Source organism: Bubalus kerabau, chromosome 21 (genome assembly GCF_029407905.1).
Source record: "Bubalus kerabau isolate K-KA32 ecotype Philippines breed swamp buffalo chromosome 21, PCC_UOA_SB_1v2, whole genome shotgun sequence".
Lineage (NCBI taxonomy): Eukaryota > Metazoa > Chordata > Mammalia > Artiodactyla > Bovidae > Bubalus > Bubalus kerabau.
The window spans coordinates 39,396,531-39,404,732 of NC_073644.1; the positions used below are offsets into that span (position 1 = coordinate 39,396,531).

The window sequence follows — 8,202 nt, forward strand, 5'->3', positions numbered from 1 at the left end:
GCCTCCCTCAAGCGGGAATTCAAAGGCAAGGGCCTCAGGATAGTTCCAAAACCCTCTAAAATCAAGGCCAAAGCCTAAATCAACAGGGAAAAATGAATTGAAGCAAGAATATAACTTAAGGGAACCAAAAGCAAACTTTATAAAAGCTACTTTTAATACACTTTGGTAAGAATGAGCAGCACATCTATGAAACGAAGATGGATATGAAAAATAAAAGAAAACATTCATGGGAATTTAAATTGTGATAGCCAAAGTTTTAACAAGTCAGTACAAGAAGATATTAGAAGATTTTCAAAATAATCCTCCTGTAATTAGAACAAAAGCACAAAGAAAAAGGGGATAGGAAGAGAAAGATTTTTTTAAATTAAATATTTATCCACAAGGTCCAGCCACCTCATAGTAGGAGTTCCATAAAAAACAGAATAGGAAGAAATGGAGATTTTTAAATGAAGTGATCAAATAAGCAGTTCCATAATTGAATGAGTGAAATTTTCAAAATTAAAGGGTTGTTTGCCTAAGTCAGAAGCTTCCAGTTGCTCTGCGGTAAAGAATCTGCCTGTCAGTGTAGGAGACATAAAAGGCACAAGTTCGATCCCTGGGTTAGGAAGATCCCCTGGAGAAGGAAATGGCTACCCATTCCAGTCTTCTTGCAAGGGAAATCCCATGGATAGCGGAGTTTGGCCTGGTATAGTCCATGGGGTTGCAAAGAGCCGGACACAGCTGAGAGAACTGAGCTTGCATGCCCCATTGCCTTGCAGTGAATGAAAGACATCCAACAAACCACATCGTCTTGGGATTTTAGAATAAAGAAAAGAATGATTAGATTGAAAAGTCTCCCAAAGGAAAAGATGTCACATAGTTAAACAAACGGGCAAAAGAATGTCCAAGAGCAACCTGTGCATGCATGTGTGCTCTCTGCAGTCATGTCTGACTCTGTGCATCCCCATGGACTGTAGCCTGCAAAAGGCCCCTTTGTCCACGGGATTCTCCAGGCAAGAATTCTGGAGTGGGTTGCCATTTCCTCCTCCAGGGCATCTTCCCCATCCAGGGATCCAATCTTCCTCTCTTATGTCTCCTGCATTGGCAAGTGGGTTCTTTACTACTAGTGCCACCTAGGACACCCCCCAAGAGCAACATACTATTGGTAAATCTGGGGGGAAAAAAAATCTAAGCTTTCAAACCAGCCTCAGCATCTGGTCGTGAGCCAAATTCTTAATCTCTCTGTGTTCACTCTTATTACCTGTAACCTGCAAATAAAAATACCCCCTATTTCATGGCATTGTTAAGATAATTAAATGAAATAAAGCACAGAGTTCTCAATTTATGCTAGCTGTTTTTATATTGATAATATGACTACTGTACTTTTGAACAAGCTTTTCGACTAGGAAGAATTGTCTGGGAAAGCATAGGTGCTGAACATCATTTAAGTTATTATGAAATGGATAAAGGACTTACTAAGCATGGGATAACAGTGGAGGAAAGAGTGAAATATTTAATTCAGATATTTGAATGTATAAAAATAAAAGCCACACATAATAATTACAAATGGGATCATCAAAATATAAATAGGCAAATGAATATATAATTGCTATTCAATACAATCATGTGGCAAAGGGTAATGTTATTAATTTATAAGGAACAATTTTAGGCAATTAAAAAATCTATATGTTAATATAAAATGGTCAAAGTATCAACAGATAGATTATAGGGAAGATTTTTAAAAATAAATATGAGAAACCAATTATTAACTATAAAAATTATCCAGTTAAAAATATAATGAGCTGACATTTTTGGTCTAGGAATTTGGCAACAAACAACAGTTATCAACAATTCATTAATTTCCTAATTATATCTTCATTATGTTGTTGTTATTCTTCAGTCACTCAGTCGTTTCCAACTCTTTACGACCCCATGGACTGCAGCACGCCAGGCCCCCATGTCCCTCACCACTTCCTGAAGTATGCCCAAGTTCATATCCATTGCATCAGTGATGCCATCCAGCCATCTCGTCCTCTAATGCCCTCTTCTCCTTCTGCCTTCAATCTTTCCCAGCATCAGGGAATTTTCCAATGAGTCAGCTGTTCATATCATATGACCAAAATACTGGAGTTTCAACTTCAGCATCAGTCCTTCCAATGAATGTTCAGGGTTGATTTCCCTTAAGATTGACTGGTTTGATCTCCTTGCTGCCGAAGGGACTCTCAGGAGTCTTCTCCAGCACCACATATAAAGATATACTTTATAATGAAGATATAAATTATATCTTCGTCGTACTTTATTTTATTATTTTCTTCTTATGTGCCTTTGTTTTATACAGATCTTTCCAAGCAGGCTCTGTGCATTGTTAAAACAGAAGCTCGGTTGTTTAGTTCGATGTGGTTTTCAAAGTAGAGTGGAGTGAGAAATCAGTCTGCCTGCTTTAGCCCCAGCACCTTCAATTCTGTATCATGAATGGGAGTCCATCCTTAGGGCTGCTCTGGGTCTCTGCCAAGGAAAGCATGGATAGCAGGCAAGGTTTGATGGGTCCAGTGTGGAGCTTCAGTAGTTGGGGCACACAGGCTTCGTTGCTCTACCGCCTGTGGGATCTTCCTGGACGGGACTGAACCTATGTTTCCTGCGTTGGCAGATGGATTCTTAATCGCTAGACCACCAGGGAAGCCCTGACCTCCATTCTTGTTCAGTCAAAATGTAGCAGTGGCCAGCTCTCAAGAAGTCACCAGATTCTAGCAAGGAAGTTGAGAAAGAGAAATCCAGAAGAAGCAAGGCTCGCATGAAGTGAATTGCTAACTGTAGAATTCTATGGAGTCACCATAAACAAGGTCTTGAAGGATTTAGATGCATGATTAATTTTTGTTTTCTACGGTATCTAATCTTTACAATGAGATGGTTAAATTCACCAGTCTTACCTCATACACCACTATAATGTTTATTAGGAAAAAGAGTAAGTTTTTATTAAATGTTTCATTATTTAAATATATTCCAATTATATTCCCATTTTATCCTGAAGGGTAATGAGAATATAATCTGTTCTTTTATAATAGCAAGTGTTGTACTCTGTCCATAATTGGTCTTTAATTTTTGCCTTGTAAATTTAATTTCCATCAATTTGATTTATATTTGAAGAGTTTTAAGTTTCAGCATACTGCATAGCTTGCCATGAAAAAGTAAAACTTTTCTCTGATATCTCATTTAAGGTTTTATGTTTCTATGCTGATAAATATTTTCTTTGTTTTCAAGCTTTTTATGTAATGTATTTGGGAAGGAAAAGAAAGTGTTTCCTTCATAGACTTGCTTCTGTTTCACTAAAACTAAATTGGCTTGGAAACATTATTCCATCCAAGATGCAGTATTAATAAATGAATTCCTGTGAGCAATCAAAAGGCAGGGTTGGATTTTGAGATTCAGTCACACAGTAGGACAGCCAATTCTCTTATTCATAAGACCCTACTAAGGAATTAAGTTACTGAAGATGTACTTTCTTCCTGGAGAGTCAATGACTATGTCTAGAATGTCACTTCATTAGAAGAGTGCATGTGGACCATTTCAATATGCTTACATTTCCTTCACGATCTTCAAGCTCTAGCATAGCCAATTCAAAAATGTAACTCAAGCCATCCATGGGGGGAGGGGTGATGAAGCTGGAGCAGAATATAAATAATAGCTGAAGTAAGTATAATTTAGAATCAAATGTTTGAGATATTTTTATATTAGGGGTCTATACAAGAAAAGCAGTGTTCATTCATACCTGGAAAAGATGCATATCGATGTACCCAGTAAAGTTTAGCTGAATCAACAGTTAGAACTGGACATGGAACAACAGATTGGTTCCAAATAGGAAAAGGAGTACTTCAAGGCTGTATATTGTCACCCTACTTATTTAACTTATATGCAGAGTACATCATGAGAAACACTGGGCTGGAAGAAACACAAGCTGGAATCAAGATTGCCAGAAGAAATGTCAATAACCTCAGATATGCAGATGACACCACCCTTATGGCAGAAAGTGAAGAGGAACTCAAAAGCCTCTTGATGAAAGTGAAAGTGGAGAGTGAAAAAGTTGGCTTAAAGCTCAACATTCAGAAAACGAAGATCATGGCATCTGGTCCTATCACTTCATGGCAAATAGATGGGGAAACAGTGGAAACAGTGACAGACTTTATTTTTCTGGGCTCCAAAATCAGCGCAGATGGTGACTGCAGCCATGAAATTAAAAGATGCTTACTCCTTGGAAGGAAAGTTATGACCAACCTAGATAGCATATTCAAAAGCAGAGACATTACTTTGCCAACAAAAGTTTGTCTGGTCAAGGCTATGGTTTTTCCTGTGGTCATGTATGGATGTGAGAGTTGGACTGTGAAGAAGGCTGAGTGCTGAAGAATTGATGCTTTTGAACTGTGGTGTTGGAGAAGACTCTTGAGAGTCCCTTGGACTGCAAGGAGATCCAACCAGTCCATTCTGAAGGAGATCAGCCCTGGGATTTCTTTGGAAGGAATGATGCTAAAGCTGAAACTCCAGTACTTTGGCCACCTCATGCGAAGAGTTGACTCATTGGAAAAGACTCTGATGTGGGGAGGGATTGGGGGCAGGAGGAGAAGGGGACGACAGAGGATGAGATGGCTGGATGGCATCACTGACTATGGGCATGAGTCTGAGTGAACTCCGGGAGTTGGTGATGGACAGGGAGGCCTGGCATGCTGTGATTCATGGGGTCACAAAGAGTGGGACACGATTGAGCGACTGAACCAAACTGAACTGAAAGCTCATCCTAAGGGCTTCCCTGGTGGCTCAGAGGGTAAAGCATCTGCCTACAATGTGGGAGCCCCAGGTTCGATCCCTGGGTCGGGAAGATCCCCTAGAGAAGGAAATGGCAACCGACTCCAGTATTCTTGCCTGGAAAATCCCATGGACTGAGAAGCCTGGTAGGCTACAGTCCACGGGGTCGCAAAGAGTCGGACACGACTGATCGACTTCACTTCGTAACTTCATAAGGCTCATCCTAACTCTGCAGACTCAGTGCCACCTAGTGGTTAAATCGCACGTGTAATGCCGGTCATGAGTTCTGTTTGGACCACAGACCCAGCTTCACAAGGAAGAACTATTAATATTTCACTGTGTGGTGCAGATCGTAAAAAACACTTATTTGCTCCTACTTTGAAGGATTCTGTTTGATGAATATACTACACTGCTTCAATTTCCCCTGAATCAAATCCACTAAGCCCGGGTCATGTACCTTTAATACCAAATCAGCCTTCTGGTATACCTGTTTCCATCACATTGGCTGGCACGTTTCAATACAAGTTGAGTCTTATATAGTTCCAGTGTGTGTTCAATATAGACTCCTAGATCCATGTTAATAACCCAATCTCTGAACTTTGCTTAGAAAGACAAACTTTGCAGTTCATTCACAAATTCCAACTGTGACTATATGTGACTCTGAACCAGTTCTTTGGTCTTTCTGAGTGTTATTCTGATTCCTTAAAATAAAATCAATAATCATATCTTGATACCGTTACAGATCTATTTATGTAAATAAAATTATCTATGTAAAGTCCTACATATGCAATATGTGTTCAATATACAGTAGCTATTTTTATTTTAAAGTTGTCAGAAAGATGCATCAACAGACAAACAAAAGGGACAAAGTGAAGTCGCTCAGTCGTGTCCAACTCTTTGCAACCCGGTGGACTATAGCCTACCAAGCTCCTCCGTCCATGGGATTCTCAGGCAAGAATACTGGAGTGAGGTGCCATTTCCTTCTCTAGGGGATCTTCCCAACCCAGGGATTGAACCTAGGTCTCCTGCATTGCAGGCAGACGCTTTAACCTCTGAGCCACCAGGGAAGCAGACACTTCTCATTAAATATTTTATAATTTCATAAATAAGGAAATCAAATTTCTGACTTCATATCCCAAAATACCTGGAAGACTGCCTACTTATTAGAAATGTAAGGATGGAAACATCAGTGTTTCAGGACCAGATGCCCCCACTCCACCCTTCCTTCCTTGCAGGAGTCCTTATGACGATAATATCCACCCTTTCTTTGTCCATGGACTTCTTTCAAAAACTGGAATTTTTAGAACATATGAAGAGATTAAATTCCACCCACAGTTAATACATTGTTTACCCAGTCACTTGTAATCGCCCTGTTGCTATTTCCAAACTGGCTCGACTGCACTGTCTCATAAATTTAGGAGACAAATTAATCACACATTCTTGCTAAGTGAGCTCTTTCCCTGACCCTCTCATGGTAGTGTTTCACTTGGCATACATCACCTTAGAAGCATATATTCTTGGTGGCAGCAAAAAATAAATCTGCTACGGTGATTGTACTTTGATCAAAAGTTGTCAGCAGTTGTTTTTCTACTGACAGGTACTGCCTTCACCTCATTTTCTTTCTTCCTACCACTAAACTGTGCCTTGGAGTTCTTCTCATAACATGAAATAAACAAAATTGACTGTATTTAGGACAAGCTAAGCCAGCTAGAAAATGGCCTCCTCTCCTAGGCAATGAACATGGCATGCACTAGCATCTTCAAAGCAGACGGAAAAGTGTTAAGCACAGGGTGAGATATTTACATTCAGTAGACCATTTATAAGGTGACAAGGACTGACAACAACTTATCCTCAAAATCTAATTTCACATATATAACTCTTCAGGGATATTTTAGTTATACTTTATTAAAAAAAAACCTATAGTGATAAATATCTCAAGAAAGCTCAAATGGGCAAACAATAATGAGAAAGAAGAAAAAGTCAACTATTTCCACAAAGTGTTTATAAGAAAAACCATAAAACCTCACTGTAAATCTACATTATTCATCACATGTCTTTTTCCCCTTGTGCTCAGTTGCTACAGTCAGGTTTGACTCTTTGCAATCCCATGAACTCTCCAGGCTCCTCTGTCCATGGAATTCTCCTGGCAAGAATGCTGGAGTGGGTTTCCGTGCCCTCCTTCAGGGGATCTTCCTGACTCAGGGATCGAATCCATGACTCCTGCAACTCCTGCATTGCAGGCAGATTCTTTACCACTGAGACAGTGGGGAAGCCCTTTTTCCCCTTAGTTCTGTTCTGTGGATGATTATGGCAAGCTTTAATGTTGAGTGGAACATTAAAGCTTATATTAATCTCTATGATAATCTTTTTAATCCATTATAATCCAAATATCTCTATTATGATTCAAATATCTTTTTAAACTTTCAACTATATTTTGGGGCATCTGTGTTAAGTTCCAGTATGGTACATTTTTTTCTAGTCATATAATGGAGAAAAAGCAAATATGATCTACGGTTCATGAGGTATCAGAGTTCTGCAAGGAGTATATGTTGACTTAGGGCTGCACTCCTGTGTGGCAGGGGCTTAGGAGAACTGTTTGTACAGTGTCCTCTGGGAACACAGAAAAGAGGAATACACTGAGATAGGAGAGAACATGGAGGGGAAAGGAGGTTATGAAAGACCTCTGGGAGAAATGAAACCAGAACTGGATCATAAAGAGCAAGTAAGGAAAATACAGAGGAAGGTCATTCAAAGTCGAAGAATCAAACAAAATAGAGGTACACAGTTTAAAAAAACATGCCGTGTTTATTCATTGATTCCACAAATATTTAATGGGGACCGCTATGTGTCAGTCAATAGAGAGTTATTAGGGAGACAGAGGTGAAGGAAACTAATCCCCTAAAGTCCAAATCCAGTGGATACCAGACATTAAGCATGGAGTTACAATGTGATAAATGATATAAAGAAGAATTCTGTAGGAGACTTAAACTTGGGTAAATGGGGTGAGATATGACAAAAGTTCTTTTGATAAATTATTTTAAGCAGATATGTATTTTTAAAAAAATTAATACAGGCTGAGATGGGGAGGAAGGAAAAAAAGTGGAGGGGAGTAAAAATAGCTGCTTGATCATGAAGAGTGGGGAGAACTGTAGGGCTCTGATGTTGGGAGAGTATGTGGCAAGTTTGAGAACCTTAAATAAGTAAAGTACGGCTTCAGGGTAGAGTGCAAGGAGTAATGCAGCAAATTGAGGTTAGAGAGGCAGGCAGGAGCTTTTTTGTTTCTTTGTTTTTCCCTGAAAGCAATTAGATGACAAAAACAAGGTCTAGAGGTACATGTATATAAAACAAGCATCATATGTGTCAGATTTACGATTTAGTGAATGAACAACAATGTGAAATTCTAGAAGTATGTGTACATAGATAAATATA

General features: G+C 39.2%; 1 non-coding gene across 1 annotated transcript; it reads right to left on the minus strand.

Annotated features, from left to right (window-relative positions):
• Window positions 1–5,768: 5,768 nt before the first annotated feature.
• On the minus strand, window positions 5,769–5,840 carry TRNAC-GCA (transfer RNA cysteine (anticodon GCA)). The gene has a single exon. It is a non-coding gene; the product is annotated as a tRNA-Cys (tRNA).
• Window positions 5,841–8,202: the final 2,362 nt, after the last annotated feature.